Source organism: Zalophus californianus, chromosome 10 (genome assembly GCF_009762305.2).
Source record: "Zalophus californianus isolate mZalCal1 chromosome 10, mZalCal1.pri.v2, whole genome shotgun sequence".
Lineage (NCBI taxonomy): Eukaryota > Metazoa > Chordata > Mammalia > Carnivora > Otariidae > Zalophus > Zalophus californianus.
In genome coordinates, this window is record NC_045604.1 from 72,316,046 (window position 1) to 72,334,649 (window position 18,604).

General features: G+C 45.3%; 1 protein-coding gene across 13 annotated transcripts in view; it reads left to right on the forward strand.

Moving 5' to 3' along the window:
• The window catches only part of DNASE1 (deoxyribonuclease 1), a 49,347-nt gene that overhangs the window by 17,095 nt on the left and 13,648 nt on the right, over positions 1-18,604 (forward strand). For 7 of the 13 annotated variants that reach the window (XM_027614173.2, XM_027614172.2, XM_027614166.2 and 4 more), the window contains 2 exons: positions 8,993-9,498; positions 16,737-17,091. The gene's annotated coding sequence lies outside the window, so the exon portion shown is untranslated. Of the gene's footprint in view, positions 1-8,992; positions 9,499-16,719; positions 17,092-18,604 lie in introns of all 13 variants that reach the window. The other 6 variants (XM_027614169.2, XM_027614170.2, XM_035722556.1 and 3 more) reach the window with 4 other exon arrangements.

An 18,604-nucleotide genomic window follows, 5' to 3' on the forward strand; every position in this document is an offset into this window, starting at 1 on the left:
TTCTCTTGAAATTTCTTCTTTGACCTATGTGTTATTTGGAAGTGTTATTTAATATCTAAGTATTTGGGGATTTTCCAGCTATTTTTCTGTTGCCAATATCTAGTTTAATTCTGTTGTGGACTGAGAGTAGACATTGGATGATTTTTATTCTTTTAAATTTCTTAAAATGTGTTTTATGGCCCATATGTGGTCTTTGTTGGGGAATGTTCTATGTAAGCTTGAGAAGAAAGCATGTTCTGCTGTTGCTTGATAAAGTAGTCTCTATATGTCTGTTATATGCAGTTGAATGATGGTGTTGTTGAGGTCAGCTATGTTCTCACTGATTTTCTGCCTGTTGGATCTGTCCATTTCTGATAGAGGGGTAGTGAAGTTTGCAACTGTAGTGGTTTCATCTGTCTGTTCTTGAAGTTCTATGTTTTTCCCACATGTATTTTGAAGCTCTGTTTTTAGATGCATACACATGAAGGATTATTATGTCTTCTTGAAGAACTGATCCCTTTATTGTTATGTAATGCTCCTCTTTATGTCTGATAATTTTCATTGCTCTGAAGTTTTTTCTGTCTGAAATTAATATACTTACTCCAGCTTTATTTTGATTAGTTTTAACATGGTATGTATTTGTCCATCCTTTTACTTTTAGTCTGTATCTCTATATTTATTTTTTTATTTTTTTAAATTTTCTTTTATTAAAGATTTTTGTTTTTATTTTTGGACAGAGAGAAGAGACAGCAAGAGAGGGAACACAAGCAGGGAGAGTGGGAGAGGGAGAAGCAGGCTTCCTGCTGAGCAGGGAGTCTGATATGAGGCTTGATCCAAGGACCCTGGGATCATGACCTGAGCCAAAGGCAAATGCTTAATGACTGAGCCACCCAGGCACCCCTGTATCTCTATATTTAAAGTGGGTTTTGGGGTGCCTGGGTAGCTCAGTTCGTTAAGTATCTGAATCTTGATTTAGTTTCAGGTCATGATCTTTTTTTTTTTCTTTTTAAAGATTTTATTTATTTATTTGACAGAGAAAGACACAGCGAGAGAGGGAACACAGGCAGGGGGAGTGAGAGAGGGAGAAGCAGACTTCCCGTGGAGCAAGGAGCCCGATGCAGGGCTCGATCCCAGGACCCTGGGATCATGACCTGAGCTGAAGGCAGACGCTTAACGACTGAGCCACCCAGGCGCCCCGCAGGTCATGATCTTGGTTGTGAGATCTGGCCCTGTGTCAGCTTCTGTGCTGAGCATGGAGCTTGCTTGGTATTCTCTCTCCCCACTTCCTTCAGTCGCTCCCCACCCCTGCTCACGCTTGCGCTCTCTCAAAAAAAAAAAAAAAAAAAAAATTAAAAAGTGGGTTTCTTGAAGACATCATATAGTTAGTTGGGTAGTATTTTTTGATCCATTCTAACAATCTTGTCTTTTTTTAAAAGTTATTTATTTTAGCAATCTCTCCGTCCATTGTAGGGCTCAACTCATGACACCAAGATCAAGAGTTGTGTGCTCTTCCAACTGAACCAGCCAGGTGCTCTTGACAGTCTCTGTCTTTGAAATGGTGTATTTAGACTATTGACTTTTTAATTAATTTTTATTTATATTTTAGGTAGTTAACATACAGTGCAATATTGGTTTCTGGAGTAGAATTCAGTGACTCCTCCTCATTTACATACAACATCCAGTGCTTTTCATAACAAGTGCCCTCCTTAATAGCCATCACACTTCTAGCCCATCTCCCACCCATTTCCCTCCGTAAACCCTCAGTCTGGCATTAAGAATCTCTTATGGCTGTGCGCCTGGGTGGCTCAGATGGTTAAGCGTCTGGCTTCAGCTCAGGTCATGATCCCAGGGTCCTGGGATCGAGCCCCACGTCGGGTCCCTGCTCTGCAGGAAGCCTGCTTCTCCCTCTCCAGCTCCCCCTGCTTGTGTTCTCTCTCTGGCTGTCTCTCTCTCTGTCAAATAAAATCTTTAAAAAAAAATGTCTCTTATGGCTTGTTTCCCTCTCTCCTTTTTTTCTTTTTCCCCTTCCCATATGTTCATCTGTTTTCTCTCTTAAATTCACATATGCGTGAAATCATATGGTATTTGTGTTTCTGTGACTTATTTCACTTAGTGTAATACACTCACACTCTAGCTCCATCCATGTCATTATAAGTGGCAAGATTTTATTTTTGATGGCTGAGTAATATTCCATTGCCTATATATACCACATTTTTATTGTTCATCAGTTGGTGGACATTTGGGCTCTCTCCACAGTTTGGCTATTGTTGATAATCTGCTATAAACATTAGGATGTATGTATCCCTTCAAATCTGTATTTTTGTATCCTTTGGGTACATACCCCATAGTGCAATTGCTGGATCAAGGGTAGTTCTACTTTTAGCTTTTTGAGAACCTCCATACTGTTCTCCAGCGTGGCTGCACCAGTTCGCATTCCCATTAACAGTGCAGTGAAAGGGTTCCCCTTTCTCCACAATCCTCGCCAACACCTGTTGTTTCCTGTGTTGTTAATTTTAGCCATTCTCACAGGTGTGAGGTGGTGTCTCATTGTGGTTTTGATTTATATTTCTGTTGAGCATTTTTTCAAGTGTCTGTTAGCCATCTGGCTGTCTTCTTTGGAAAAGTGTCTGTTCATGTCTTCTGCCTATTTCTCAACTGGGTTATTGGTTTTTTGGGTGTTGAGTTTGCTAAGTTCTTTGTAGATTTTGGATACTAACCCTTTATCAGATATGTCATTTACAAGTATCTTCTCCCATTCCATGGGCTGCCTTTTTAGTTTTGTTGATTGTTTCCTTTGCTGTGCAGAAGCTTTTTATCTTGCTGAAGTCCCAGTAGTTCATTTTTGCTTTTGTTTTCCTTGCCTGTGGTGATGTCTAGTAAGAAGTTGCTACGACCAAAGTTAAAGAGGTTTCTGTCTGTGTGTGTGTGTTTTTTTAAAATATTTTATCTATTTATTTGAGAGAGAGAATGAGATAGCATGAGATGGGGGAGGTTCAGGGGAGAAGCAGACTCCCCGCCGAGCAGGGAGCCCGATGCGGGACTTGATCCTGGGACTCCAGGATCATGACCTGAGCTGAAGGCAGTCGCTCAACCAACTGAGCCACCCAGGCGCCCTGTCTGTGTTTTCCTCTAGGATTTTGATGGTTTCCTGTCTCACATTAAGGTCTTTCATCCATTTTAAATTTATTTTTATGTATGGTGTAAGAAAGTGGTCCAGTTTCATTCTTCTGCTTGTGGCTGTCCAGTTTTGCCAGCACCATTTGTTGAAGACTGTTTTTTTTCCATTGGATATTCTTTCCTGCTTTGTTGAAGATTAGTTGTCCATATAGTTGGGGGGTCCATTTCTGGGTTCTCTATTCCATTGATCTAGGTGTCTGTTTTTGTGCCAATACCATACTGTCTGGATGACTACAGCTTTGTAAAATAGCTTGAAATCCGGAATCATGATGCCTCCAGTTTTTTGTTTTTCAGAATTGCTTTGGCTATTTAGGGTCTTTTGTGGTTCCATAGAAATTTTAGGATTGTTCTAGCTCTGTGAAAAATGCTGGTTGTATTTTGATGGGGATTGCATTAAATGTGTAGATTGCTTTGGGTAATAAAGACATTTTAACAGTGTTTGTTCTTCCAATCCATGAGTATGGAATATTTTTCCATTTCTTTGTGTCTTCTTTGATTCTTTCATAACTGTTTTGTAGTTTTCAGAGTACAGATCTTTTATTTCTTTAGTTAGATTTATTCCTAGGTATCTTATTTTTGGTGCAATTGCAAATGGGATTGATTCCTTGATTTCTTTTTCCTCTGCTTTGTTATTGGTGTGTAGAAATGTACATTAATTTTATATCCTGAGATTTTGCTGAATTTATATATGAGTTCTAGCAATTTTCTGGTGGAGTCTTTAAGATTTTCTACAGAGTATCATGTCATCGGCAAATAGTGAAAGTTTGACTTCTTCCTTGCCAATTTGGATGCCTTTTATTTCTTTTTGTTGTCTGATTGCTGAGGCTAAGACTTCCAGTACTATGTTAAATAGTAGTGATGAGAGTGGATATCCTTGTCCTGTTCCTGACTGTAGGGGAAAGGCTCTCAGTTTTTCCCCATTGAGGATGATATTAGCTGTGGTCTTTTGTATATGGCCTTTAAAATGTTGAGGTATGTTCCATCTACCCCTGCTTTGTTGAGGGTTTTTATCAGGAAAGGATGCTGTATTTTTCAAATGCTTTTTATGCCTCTATTGACAGGATCATATGGTTCTTATGCTTTCTTTTATTAATATGGTATATCACATTGATTTGTGAATATTGAACCGCCCCTGTAGCCCGGGAGTAAATCCCACTTGATTGTGGTGGATAATTGTTTGAATGTACTGTTGAACTCAATTTGCTAGTATTTTATTGAGAATTTTTATGTCCATGTTCTTCTGGGTTATTGGCCTATAATTCTCCTTTTTAGTGGGGTTTTTGGTTTTGGAATCAAGGTAATACCGGCTTTGTAGAATGAGTTTGGAAGTTTTCCATTTCTATTTTTTGGAACACTTTGAGAAGAATGGGTATTAACTCTTGTTTAAATGTCTAGTAGAGGGGTGCCTGGATGGCTCAGTTGGTTGCGTCTGCCTTTGGCCAGGGTCATAGTCCCAAAGTCCTGGGATTGAGTACCCCAGCGGGCTCCCTGCTCAGTGGGGAGACTGCTTCTTCCTCTCCCTCTGCCCCCCCACCACCTCATGCTCGCTTGCTCTCTCTCATAAATGAATGAATGAATGAATAAGATCTTTTTAAAAAATGTCTGGTAGGGTTCCCCAGGGAAGCCATCTGGCCCAGGACTTCAATTTATTGGGAGATTTTTGATTACTACTTCAATTTCTTTGCTGGTTATGTGTCTGTCATGGTCCCAGCGTCCTGAGATCGAGCCCAGCATCGGGCTCCCTGCTCCTCAGGAGGCCTGCTTCTCCCTCTCCCACTCCCCTGCTTGTGTTCCCTCTCTGGCTGTGTCTCTCTGTCAAATACATAAATAAAATCTTAAAAAACATTTTTTTTTTGAACTTGTCCACTTTTAACCTCTAGAGATTCTTCCGTTATACTTTGCTTTTTCCTGCCCTGGTTTCTGCCCCAGGCATCTGCTCCAGTAAGCTGTGATTTTCTGTATTTGCCTGTTCCTCTGATTGTTTGGGCAATGTTTTATCCTTTGACTTCAGTTCTCTGATGGATCTAAGAAGAACTGTTTTTCAATTTGTTTAGCTTTTTTTTGTAAGGACAGTAGTAGCCGCTTCCAAACTCCTTACATGCCAGACTGGAAAATGAAAGTTTGTTGCTTTCATTTTTGAAAGATATTTTTGGTAGAGTAAAAGAATTCCTGGTGATACCTTTTTTCCCTTTCTTTCTATGTTTTAAAGATGTCATTCCATTGCCCTCCAGCTTATAGCAGAAGTCACTTAGGATTCTTACTTTTATTTATCTATACATAATGTGCTTTTTTTTTCATGTTTATAAACAGTTTATTCAGTTTGTTACAGTGGGCAAGATCCCTGCTGAATGCACAGATAGAAGTGAGGTATCCCTAGGTTAATGCAGGAGCCAGCGGCTTACATGGGACTGACTGGGCATCAGGCAAGGAGGGAGCACCAAGGTTTCAGAGTCAGACCAGGCCCAGAGCCCCTGAGCTGAGAGTGGGCTAATGGCCCGACACTGACCGCTGCTTCCTTCTTACAGCTGGGCACCCTGCAGGGTGTGTCTTCAACATTACGTCATTTCATTGATGTCAAGGGAACAGTTATTAAACTGAGCCCATGTCTGGTGCACCTGAACTGTTGTTGCTATGTAAGTCACATGCTAGCATGCAAACCAGAATTTTAGAATCCTCCGGTAACGGTGCGCCAGAGTGGTAATAACTCTGTATTTCTCCCTTAGGGCCCTCTTGCCTGTTTTCATTCTTACTTGAATTCCCATCTGTAAGCCACATAGCGCGTTGATGAAAGTCTCACACACACAGCAAGTCTCTCAGATGACAAAGCTATTTCCAAAGCAGCATCTCGTGTAGACAGTCTGTGACATTGAAGAAAGTGTCTCTGGTTAGTTGTCTTCTGTGAAAAGAGTCATCCACCCCTGACCAATGCCTAATTGAAAGCATAACTTAGAAGATAGATTTAGGAAGTAGAATATGGATAAAAATAGGAAACAAACATTTCTACTGTCTTAGGTCTCTGTGCCTTTCACAGAACTTCCAACAGCGCTGTGTTGGGACAGAGCATCTGGAGGTTCACAACCTCTGTGGTCTGTAGGAGACTCTGTAAGGAGGGCCCGGGGAAGAATTTGCCATTTTCAGTGGAAAACTGAATGGTGGTTACTAATTATGGTGACTTTGTACTTTGGATCTGAATTTGCTGCACCCTTTTTTTATAGTAAGATACCAACCGGTTAAGAAATAAGGGTGTTTTAATTAATCCATTAAACAGATGTGAAAAGGAGCATTTGAAGAGGTTCAGTCTCTTTGAAAAATTGATCAATCTCTTGAATTCAACATAGTATATTTATAAATAAACATATGGCATGAAAAAAATAGGAAATTAACTCTAAAAAGCTATCATCTATGGGGACTGGGCCAATTAATGACCAGTTCACAGATGGTCTCACTTGAGGGCTACAAAATTGTTCACATAATTATTAGAAACCTACTGGAGTCCACAGCTGACAGTCTGCAAACTGCTGGATAGAACTCAAGTCTCTAGGTATGAGATGGTCAGAGTCTAGTTTAAACCTCTAACCCCTGGGAGAAATGCTGAATCAAGAGGGGAGCTGTACCACCTACAGCACTCCAAAGGCAAGAAAGACCTTATGTACTAGATTCTGTGTCTGCTGAAGTCTCCGGTGACATTTTGGCAGCAGCCAGTGGCAGTCCTCAGAGCTGCGCAGCAGTACCCAAGGCTGGGACTGTACATAACGTGCTCTTTAAAAGCCTGGCTTCTTTAAAGATTTTTTTCCTTTGACGCTGGTGTTCAACAACTTGATTATGATGTACCTTGATGGTGGTCTTTTGAGGTTTATTCTCCTTGGGTTTTATTGAGCTTCTTGAATCTGCGAGTTTATAGTCTTGATCATATTTGGGAAATTTTGCTTTATTTCTTCAGATACTGTTTCTGTCTCCTTTTTGCTCTTCTTTTTTCTGGGATTCCAGTTAATGCACGTTGGCCTGCTTGGTAGTGTCTGGTGCTTCTTGTTTGTTTTATCTGTATGCTTTATTTATTTATTTGTGTGTGTATTACTTTGAGTCATTTCAGTTGCTATGTCTTTAAAGTCTTTGATCTTTTCTTTTACAGTGTTGATCTGATGTTAATCCCATACTAATGTTTTTTCATTTCAGTGACTATTCTTACCATCTCTAGGGTCTTTTTATGGCTTCCATTTTCCTCTCCATCATGCACATGTTTCCCTCTAAGGTCCTGAATATGTGAAGCATTTTTATAAAATAATAATCATCATCCTTGTCTGCCAGTTCCTATATCTCTGCCTTTGCTAGGTCAGTTTCTAATGGTCTTTCTGAAGGTCGGAGGTTGTATTTCGCTCTTTCACATGCCTGGTATAGCAGTTACCAGTTCACGCTTCATTGCTTGCTTGTGATGCTGGAATGTTTCTCCCTTGCCAGCTAGCCTGATGCCAGTCCTCGCCGTTGGGGGTGCTGGAGGAGAAGGGGCCTCTCTTCCTGGTTCTGTGTGTTCTGCTTTTTTCTGTTCTATGACACAGGCTGGCACATAGGACGCATGGGAGCTCACTCCACTGAGTTTCTGTGGCACCTTTTCAGGCAGTTTCCTGGCTGCAAATTCAGCAGCACCCCTCTGGTGCCCGCCCTGATACTCTCTGTATGTCTGGAAGGGGCAGGCACTGCCAGGCAAGTTCCATGGGATCCTGGCTGGCCTCCTGGCAGCTTTCCAGTGAATTCATCAGCACCTCTGCACACAGCTTCCCATCTCATTTTGTTGGCACCCACACTGGTTGTCGTCAGCCTCCAGCTTTGGCCTGGGACAGCCCAGTGAACTTTTCACCATCCAGTGGGCTGGTGACCACCCACCTCCCAGGTGTGAATCCTTTCCTTGGGTACCTCCCTTCACCCTAGGGTGTTCTGTAGAGTTCTCTTTTGTTTCCTTTTAGTTAACCCCTTATAAATGGTTAATAATTATACTAAACTTCCCTTGTTAAAATACCATGTGGTTTCTCTCTCCTGGCTGGACTCCAGCTGATATACCTGGCCGTTTCCTTATTGAATACTGGACATTGTGAATTTATGTTGTTGGTTGCTGGGGTTTGTTGCATTCCTTCAAATAGAGTTAATCTTGGTCTGGCACACAGTTAAGTTCCTTGGCATCAGGTGATTCTTTGGAGGCTTGCTTCTGAGCAGTGTTAGGGTGGGCCTTTGGTCTGCAGCTAATTTAGCCCCATTGTGAGGGGCAATCCCCTTCTGAGGATTCTACCTGATACGCTATGAATTGGGAGGCTTTACCATGGTGGCTTATGGGAACATAAAATAGGGCCATCCCTGTGTGAGGTCTGGTTCCATCTGCTCTTTTCCAGGGATTCCTGCCCCGGGCTCCTCGCATAGTTTGTCTCACACGGGTACAGATTCCTCCTCAGCTGCATATCTTGGAGCTCTGCCTGCTCTGCAGCCCCTCCTCCCTAGCACTCTGCCCCCACGTCCTAGCTGCCTCCTTGCCCTCCTGTCTCTTCCCCTGAAGGAGACGGCCGGCTGTCTGAGTTTCCCTTCCCCGCCCTGTAGCCTGGAACCACCTTGGCCGTGGCTGGTGCAGTCACAGGGCTCCCACTGTTGGTTTCCCTTCTTGCTGCGATCACCTCTGGTGCATCTCTTGCCCAGTTTTCCTGAGTTCACAGGGCCCTGTTACTCTGTCTTGAATGACTACATAACCAAACAGATGAAACAGCCTGTCAGGAGCTTAATGAAATTCAGAATGGGGTAGGGGGGCTCTCTGGCTAAGCCAACTGACAGTGTTAACACTCCTTTTTCTTTTATTAAGCAGTCACACGAATGGGAACAGGAAGATGGTACAGATTGGAAGACAGTGACGTGGTGGAGGCCTGGGGTTCGCCCCACAGCAGGCTCACCTTTACCATATTGTGTGGCTGTGTCCTTGCTGGGCTGAGGTGCTTGCAAGGATCAACACCTCCTCACAGGACCTCACGTGAAGAAAGGAGCTGATCACCCATGAACTTGCACAGGCAGAGTCTCTGGCCTGCTTCCGTGGCCCACCATGACTCCAGTAGTCTTCAGACGACAGGGAACTGGACTGACAAGGCCACCTACCTCTGGGCAGCCTGACCTTGGCCTGGACTCCTCCTTGGCTTCCTGGGGCCACCTCTGCTTCTGCCTGAGGCCCTGTCCACGGCCACAGCTGGGTCGAAATGGCCACTGGTGGCCAGTGCTGCCCTGCTACACTTCCACTTTGAGGCAGGGACCCTGATCCCTGGCTGGCAGCTGTCATGCAGGCAGCAAGAGGGGAGCCTGAAAAGCCAGCCTTGCAAGGTGAGTAGACGTGTTTTCTGAAGCGGTATAGAAGTGGGGTGGGAACCAGTGCTGCTCCCCAGAGCCTGCAGTTCGTGAGTAGGCAGAGGTCTCTGCGACTGCCTTTCCTGTTCTCCACCCCGAAGCACCTTCCTGTTCCCACAGCCAGGACTCTACCAGCCTCACATTCTTCCCTGGGGGTGGTACCCAGACCTCTGCGGGGAGAGTGGTGGCAGGGTCCTTGAGTTTGCCCACATTCAGGGGTTCAGGACAGGCAGGCACTCTGGGAGCCCCGTGGCTCGGTGGGGGTCTGGGGCAGGACAAGTGCATCATCCTCCACTCGTGGCAGACCTGATGAGGCGTCTGTCCTGGAGGCCAGTTAAGGGGGAAGGCTGAGGCGCTGGGGTAGGATGGTTTAGTGGGAGCCTTTTCATGTGACTCAGCCCCATAGGCTCTCACTGCATGCATCCCTACCCCCCAGGGAAGAGTTATGGGAACATTCCAGCATGAAGCTTCCTGGGGGGTGGGAAACACCAAGGGGAGTTTGGGAACTGTGGTCTCCTCCACACTAGCAGAGCCACATTGCCTTAATGTCCTACAGTCTAAGGTCCAGCGATGCTCAGAGAATGGGTGAACAGAGGCTGGGGACTAGTGGACACAGTAACCGGGGAGGTAGGGAAGACATGGGATCAGCCCTCCCAGCTGGCCCATCCAGGAAGGATTGGGCAGAATTAGAAAAGACGCCGTCACTTAGTACTCAGACCTGAGGGTCAGTGGTGAGAGCTTCAGTGGCCACTATGTTGTGGGGCTGCACCATCTAATGCGTGTTGGCTCCTGGGACCACTGGTTCTTGTGAGGGTCCTTCTGGGCTCAGACTTGGGCAGTTCCCTCCTCTCCACAGAGATAGGCCCACACCAGCTACTCTCTGGGGTCTGCTGTCTAACAGTCCTCAGCCTCTGCCTGGGACTTCCATGACAGGATGAACTGGTCCTGTCTCTGCTTTCTGGCTGTGCTTTACCCAAGTACTACTCTGACAGCTCCTTAGCCTACAGGAGCCTTTCCCTCCCAGTAAGAGCTGTAACTTCGGTGCTCCCTTATCACCCTTGGTTCGATGTCTCCATCCCACAAGGATTTGGGATGTGGAGGCTGAGGAGCCTGGCCTGGTGGCAGAAGCCTATCCCTTCACTCATTCAGCAGTGAAGACTGGGTCAGGCCCCCTTTGTGTGAGATGCTCACACTTAGATGGGGACAGCCAAAGCAGCTGGAGAGGGTGGAGAGCATCTAAAGCCATTGTTCTGTCAAAAAGGCCCCTCTCTGATGTGCATCCTTTCGTTCAGCAGCCACTTGGTGAGCACCCACTATGGGTCATGGCTTGTTTAGGTGCTGATACATAAGCCCTAGCTGTCACTGGACTGCATCCAATATGACAGAATGTACATTATTAGATGTGATTGTGGTAAGACTAAAATAAGGGACAAAACATGTTAAGTAGGATGCTGTGGTGAGGTGACATCTGGGAAGAGGCTTGAGTGAAAGGGGCAAGCAGTATGCCCATCTGGAGGCAGAATGCCAGGTAGAGGGACAGTGCTAAGGCCCTGAGGCAGGAGCCCATTTGGGAAACATGTTTGAAACTGTCAATGTATAACAAACTATAATGTTTATAGATAAGCACCATGGCCAGTCCTAGGCAGGAAGCACAGCAGTTACTTGCACTAATTATAAAAAAACCAGCGTTGCCCATCTGGCCAGGAGGGCAGGGTCCCCAGAGAGGAAGCAGGCCTGGAGCTGGCAGTCTGCAACCCCCAAGGCTCCTTCTCTAAGAGCGAGGTGGTAGACCTCAGCTGAGGACACACGCTCCTGTTCTCTGAGAAGTTATAGAATGAGCTTCTAGAATGTAGAATTGCTGTGTCCTGCTGCCATCTTCATTGTAGGACTGGGCTGGTAAGGAGAGATACCAGAGGGTTCAGACAAGGACACAGAGGTCTTCAGCCCCAGAGACTCTTGGTCAGGCAGAGGGACATGGCCTGTGTTCCTTCTGGCTGTCACTCATTGGTTGGTATACCTCTGCACAGGCCACATATAGCTCAGAGATGTCCATGTAGCCTATGCTAGCCAGACCAGCTTGCGGAGTTAATCAACCCACATCCTTTCACCCACCGTGCCTGATGCTGAGTTAGTTTACCAGGTACCCTGACAAATAGGACTGGGCAGGGTGACAGACCCACCCAGAGACTATGGTATTGGAGTTGTCAGACACGGACTTTAGCTGATTAACATATTAAAGCAAAGAGAGAAGATGCAGAATTCCACATAGAATTCATAAAAAAATTAAATGAAAAATCTGAAACAGGAGAGCATGACTAAAATTTAAAGTTCAGTAAGTGGACCTAACAGTAGGTTAGAGGCAGTTGAAGAAAGGATTAGTGAACTGGAAGAGAGATAGTAGAAAATACCCCTGCAAAACCCTCTGCAACTAGCCCACACTACCCTTTGAGCGTCCTTGTCCTGGGCCCCCAGGGCCCTGTTTGTCTCTTCTGTAGACCCCCAACCTTGGGCAGCGGGGGGGTTCCTGCCAAGGAAGGTTCTTTGTGCTTGGAGAGACTGGCGGGTCTTTGGAACTTGGAGAACATGTTTCAGTGCAACTTTGTTGGAAATACTCTTGGCATGTTGGAAGAGCTTTGTGATGCTGATGAAATCTTTGGGGCCCTCAGATTCATTGTCAGGAACACAAGCATGTTTTTATTTATGGTCTTGGGCTAAATGTATGCTAACCTCTCAACATACGCCTTAGAAACTGCCTTTTTACACAGCTTTTTGTTTGCTTCTCCCCTGAATGCAGAGTGCAGAAACGTAGCATTGAGGACTGGTGGGATTGGGGAAATGGAGGCCCGTCTGGTTTGCAAGGGGTGTGCACACGCTTTTCAGGCATCACATCGCGGGTCCTGAGTGCCACCTGTTGCACTGATGTGATGGGCATGGGCACAGGCAGGGGTGAGGACGTGGGGGCTAGAGCTACTGCAGAGCATGACTGATGCTGTTTTGGATCATAGCGATTTAGGTGCATGTTGTTCTGAGGAGTTTTCCACCCTGGGTTAATGGTTTCTTTATAATGAACAGAAATAAATTCATGAGGGATGGTGAGGTAAGGCAAGGTCATGGGCCAAGGCCAGCGTGCTGACCCACACAGGTTGTTTGACATGGATTAAAGCAATGTCATGGCAAAGACATCAGCCTTTTATCTGAAGGAAAGGATGGAAGCCCCTTGTCTTCTAAACTGCTCTGTGGGGCAGTGAACACCCTTCCCACGGAGAGAGAAGGAATATATGTTGAGTCTGGGTGAGGGGAGGCAGGCCTGGGGGTCCATGACAGCCATGGTTCCTGGGAGGTTCTCGTTCCTGGGAGGCCACTTGGATGCCCCACAGTGTGCCCTGTGCTTCAAGACAGGAGGCCTTGCTGGGGTCTCTGGACGGTCCCTGAGGAACGGACATCCTCTTAGCCAGGAGGGTGCTGAGGGAGGTGTGGAGCAGGTGAGCACATAGCCCGACTGTGTTCATAGGTGAACACAGCCCGACTGTGTTAGGCATTTGTCAGTGGCACGCCTTCTGTGTTCCAGGCACTGGTTTAGGCACAAGGAAGTTGATGGACAGGTTGTACCAGGTCTCTGCTCTCGTGGGGTTTGTGTTCCAGTCCAGAGGTGGCCTTAAACGAGTGTAAATAAGTAAGAGCAAACACATGAAAGAACAAAGAAAACAAGTGCTAAAAGTAATGAAAGAGATGATACTGGGACCATGTTGGTGGTAAGGATTGTTGGAGAGAGGATGACCTCCCTTAAGAGGTGATGTTTGAGCTGAAACCAGAATGACAGGGCAGCCCAGCTCTGCAGGCGGAGCAGAGGCCCAGAGCTAGAATCGCTTCAGCTTTCATCTCGGGGACTGGGAGAAACTGATGACAGATTGTAAGCAGAGGAATAACATGATCTGATGGCACGTTCACAAGACGTGCCGGGTCCTGTGCAGAGACAGATCATGGGGTGGATTTCCGGAAGCAGGGAGACCACTGGTGGGCGTTGCATGTTTCCGGGGAGGACTGGCATGGTGGCTGCAGAAGCAGAGTGAGTGCAGACAGGGACTGCATTTGGGGTCACGCTGAGGGAAGGCAGGGAGCCAGGGGAGTCTGAGGTATCTGAGCATCTCAGTGGAGGCAGGGTGGGGACATCCAGGGATGCAGTCTGCAGTCTGGTTCCTTCGTAGCAAGTTTGCAAAGCCCACTGGATGTCAGTGGAGGTGTCCTGGCCGCAGCCAGGATGGGGGACAGAGCCCCATCTCTGAGGAGAGTCAGCAGTGTTTCTTGCACAGGTGGAAAAGCACCATCCCTCTTAAGCTGCCGGACTGCAGGACCTGACAGCTGGTCACCGTCTCCCAACCCAGAGTTTCTGACAGCTTGAAATCCTTCTTTCTCATGTTCCACATCCAGTATGCCACCAAGGCTTGTCCTAAGGCCACAGCGCTCTCCCCGCCTCACCATACCTTCCACGTCAGCCATCCTTGTCCCTTCACCTGGAGGCAGCCTGCTTGCCTTCCCTCCGCCCGAGCCCAGCCCTGCTCCTCACGGTTACCAGAGGCACTTCCTAACCTGCAGACCTGAGCATTTAAAGTATTTTGAGTGATTTCTTTTTTAATATTAACTTACTACTTCATTTTTAAAATTTAGGTGTTTTTTTTTTTTTTTAAGGTAATCTCTCCACCCAACGTCGGGCTCAAACTCATGACCCTAAGATCAAGAGTCACATGTTATTCTGACTGAGCCAGCCAGGTGCCCCCAGCTTCTTACTACATCATTTTTGGATGATGCCTTGTATTTAGTTATGGATTACAAATGTTTCAATTATAGAATTTTTTTAAATTATGGAAAATTTCAACATATTCAAAAGTAGAAATTAGTATGCTGGACCTTCATGTGCCCACCACCTAGCTTCAGGGCCACATTTTGAAGCAAATCCCAGATAGCATATAATTTCATCCTTAAATATTTCAGTGTGACTCTAAAATTCAAGGATTGGCAGCTCTTTCTGCCCATGAGTCCTGTCCCTTTGCTTTAATAAAAACAGGTTTTGCACCAAAAAAAAAAAAAATCCAAGGATCATTGAAAGCATATCCACAATGGCATGACCACACCTAAACATTTAATACCAGCCCACCTTGGTGTTTGGTTCATTTGCAGACCACCATCATAATGTGACTGTCACAATAAAGTGAGCCAAATGAATTTTTGGGTTTCCTAGTGAATATAAAAGTTATGTTTACAGTATCCGGTAGTCTATTAAAATATGCAATGCCATTATGTCTAAAAAACAATGTACAAACTTTAATTAAAAATTACTTTATTGCTAAAAAATGCTAACCATCGTCTGAGCTTTCTGGAAGTCATAATCTTTTTGCTGGAGGAGGGTCTTGCCTTGATGTTGGTGGCTGCTGACTGATCAGGGTGGTGGCTGCTAAAGGTGGGGGTGACTGTGGCAATTTCTTAAAATAAGACAACAGTGGTGTTTGCCGCCTTAATCGATTCTTCCTTTCACAAACGATTTCTTTGTAGCATGTGATACTGTTTGATAGCATTTTACCCATGGCAGAAATTCTTTCAAGATTGGAGTCAATCCTCTGAAACCCTACGGCTGCTTTATCAGCTAAGTTTACAATAAATATTTTGTTGTCATTTCAACAGTCTTCAGAGCATCTTCCCCAGGAAAGATTCTGTCTCAATAAAGCACTTTCTTTGCTCATCCACATGAAGCAACTCCTCATCTGTTTTAAGTTTTAGATTCAGCCCCATCTTCACGCTCCACTTCTTTTTTTAGTATTTACTTATTTAAGTAATCTCTCCACCCGACGTTGGGCTCAAACTCATAACCTCGAGATCAAGAGTTGCTCACTCCTCTGCCTGAGCCAGCCAGGCACCCGAGGCTCCACTTCTGATTCTAGTTCTCTTACCATTTCCACCACATCTCAGTGACTTCCTCCACTGAAGTCTTGAACACCTCGAAGTCATTCATGAGGGTTGGAATCAACTTCTTCCAAACTCCAGGTTGATATTTGATCTCTTTCCATGAATCACAAATGTTAATGGTGAATTCTTTCCAGAAGGATTTCAGTTGACTTTGCCCAGATCCGTCAGAGGAATCACTGTCTAAGGCAGTTAACAGCCTTACAGAATGTATTTCTCAATATTAAGATTTGAAAGTCAAAATTACTCCTTGCTCTTTGGGCTGCAGAATGGATGTTGTGTCAGTGGGCGTGAAAACAACATGAATCTCATTGTCCATCTCCATCAGAACTCTTGGCTGACCAGGTGCATTGTCATGAGCATTTTGAAAGGAATCTTTTTCTGAGCAGTAGGTCTCAACATGTGGGCTTACTATTCAGTAGATCATGTTGTAAACAGATGTGCCGTCATCCAGGCTTTGTTGTTCCATTCAGAGAGCACGAGCAGAGTAGATTTGTATAATCTTAAGGACCCTAGGATTTTCAGTGTGGTAAGTAAACATTGGCTTCAACTTAAAGTCACCAGCTCTTAAATGAGCACCTAACAAGAGAGTCAGTCTGCCCTTTGAAGCCGGGCACTGACATGTCTAGTCTAGCTATGACTGTGCTAGATGGCATCTTCTGTTTACAAGGCTGTTTTGTGTAGGTTGAAAATCTGTTGGTCATTGTAGGCACCTTCATTAATGATCTCATTGATCTTCTGGATCCCTTTCTGCAGCCTATCAGTACTCACAGATTCATCTTGCACTTTTTTTGGCTTCTTTCCTTAAACCTCATGAACCACCTCTACTTGTTCTGTGCTTTCCTTCTTCAGCTTTCTTACATCCCTCAGCCTTCATAGGTTTGAAGAGATGACCTGGCTCTGGATCACGCTTTCATTTAAGGCAGTGTTGTGTCTGGTTTGATCTTCTATCCAGCCCATTAAAGCTTTCTCTGTATTAGCAATAAGGCTGTTGCGCTCTCTCATTTTTGTGTGTTCACTTGGAGTAGCATCTTTAATTTCCTTCAAGAACCTTTCCTTTGCATTTACAACTTGGTGAACTGGTAAAAGAGGCCTCGCTTTTTGTCTGTCTTGACTTTCAATGCGCCTTCCTCGCTAAGCTCAGTCATTTCTAGCTTTGGATTTAAAGTGAGAGATGAGTGACTCACTCCTCCTTTCAGTTTCTAAAGGCCACTGTCCAGTTAGTAATTGGCTTGATTTCAGTACTGTTGTGTCTCCAGGAACAGGGAAGCCCGAGGAGAGGGCAAGAGATGGGGCAACGGCCAGTTGCAGGAGCGGACGGAACATGCACAATACTTTGGAGTGCGCTGTCTCAGCATTGGCGCAGTTTGTGGTGCCCCAGAACAGCTACGCTGGTAACATCACAGCTCACCCCTCCCAGATCCCCACAGTAAGTGCGGTAAGAATGAAAACGGTGGAACTCCTGTGAGAAGTACGCGAATGTGACACAGACACGGACGGAGTGAGCAGGTGGTGCTGTGGGCTCCGCGGTGCTGACAGACGTGCCTGAGGCAGGGTTGTCCCACAACTGCAGTTTGTGTGAAGCGCACTAAAGCAAAGAGCAGTGAGCCCCAGGTGCGCTTGAAATTTCCTCACTCACCACACCAGTGTTCTCATGTTCCCGATTGCCTCTTAAGTGACTTTTTTGTTAAGCAAACATTCATTTATTTAGTTAGGGGTTTTTTTTTTGTAAGATTTTATTTATTAGCAGAGTGAGAGAGAACACAAGCAGCAGTAGAGGGGCAGTGGGAGGAGCAGACTTCCCGCCGAGCAGGGAGCCTGACATGGGGCTCGATCCCGGGACCCCGGGGATCATGACCTGAGCCGAAGGCAGACGCTTAACTGAGCCACCCAGGCGCCCCATTTCGTTCGTTATTTTTTAAATAGGCTCCACACCCAGCATGGAGTCCAGTGTGGGGCTCGATCTCAGAACCCTCAGATCAAGACCGGAGCTGATACTGAGACACTTAACCAGTTGAGCCACCCAGGCGCCCCAAGGAAATGTTTGTTTAAACGACTGAGATCCATTGTTTTACAGGATCCATATTGCATTAGTAATAGATCTCATATTTCATTTTATTGAGTTCCTCCTCTCCTTTTTTTTTTTTTAAAGATTTTATTTATTTGACACAGGCACAGCGAGAGAGGGAACACAAGCAGGGGGAGTGGGAGAGGGAGAAGCAGGCCTCCCGCCGAGCAGGGAGCCCGATGTGGGGCTTGATCCCAGGACCCCGGGATCATGACCCAAGCCACAAGACAGATGCTTAACGACTGAGCCACCCAGGCGCCCCTCTCTCCTCTTTTTCTTAAAATTTATTGATGAGACCATCCTTTGTCCTGTAGTTTCCCACAGTCTGGATTATGCTGCATCCCCATGGTGGTGATGACTGATGTGCTTCTGTCCCTTGTGAGTTGGTACTGAGATCTAGGGGTTGCATATATTTGCAGTGGTTTTGGCAAGCTACTTTCTAAGTGCTGTTGTGTCCTCTGTTCAGGTGTGGACAGCTGGTTGTCTTCTGTTGAGTTAGTAACCACTGATGATCAGTGCCTACATTAGGGGTTGCAAATTGCTGAGTCTCAAATTCTAGCAGTCATTCATTGCTTAGCTGGAATTCATTGCTTAGTTGGAATACTCCTATATAAACAACTTTCCCCTTAGTAACCACTGAGCAACTCGGTGGTACCATTTACATAGGAAAGGCAGGGAGTTTTCTTGATTTTTGACTGTTGGCCACTTTGCAGAATAACAAGCTGATTCCCCACTATCTCCCAAAGGTGGCTGATGAATTTTTTACATCGGTATGTACTCATGCATTTAAAAACAGTTGAGATCGCAATTATTCTCATTAGCAGTTTGTAGATTTGAGAATTTGTGAAAAGATAGGTATTCACTCTGTTAGAAATGATGAAGGCTGGAAGAGAAGGTATCTTCCGTATAGGAACCTATAGATACGGTAACTCAGGCATATTCATTATGTATGTGTTAGATCCAAAGGTTCCCAGACGTTCTCAGTTCAGAGCACCCCTATGTAAGGTTCCGTAATTATTCTAAGGGACTGCCTAGACCAAAAATACCTAACAGTTCCAT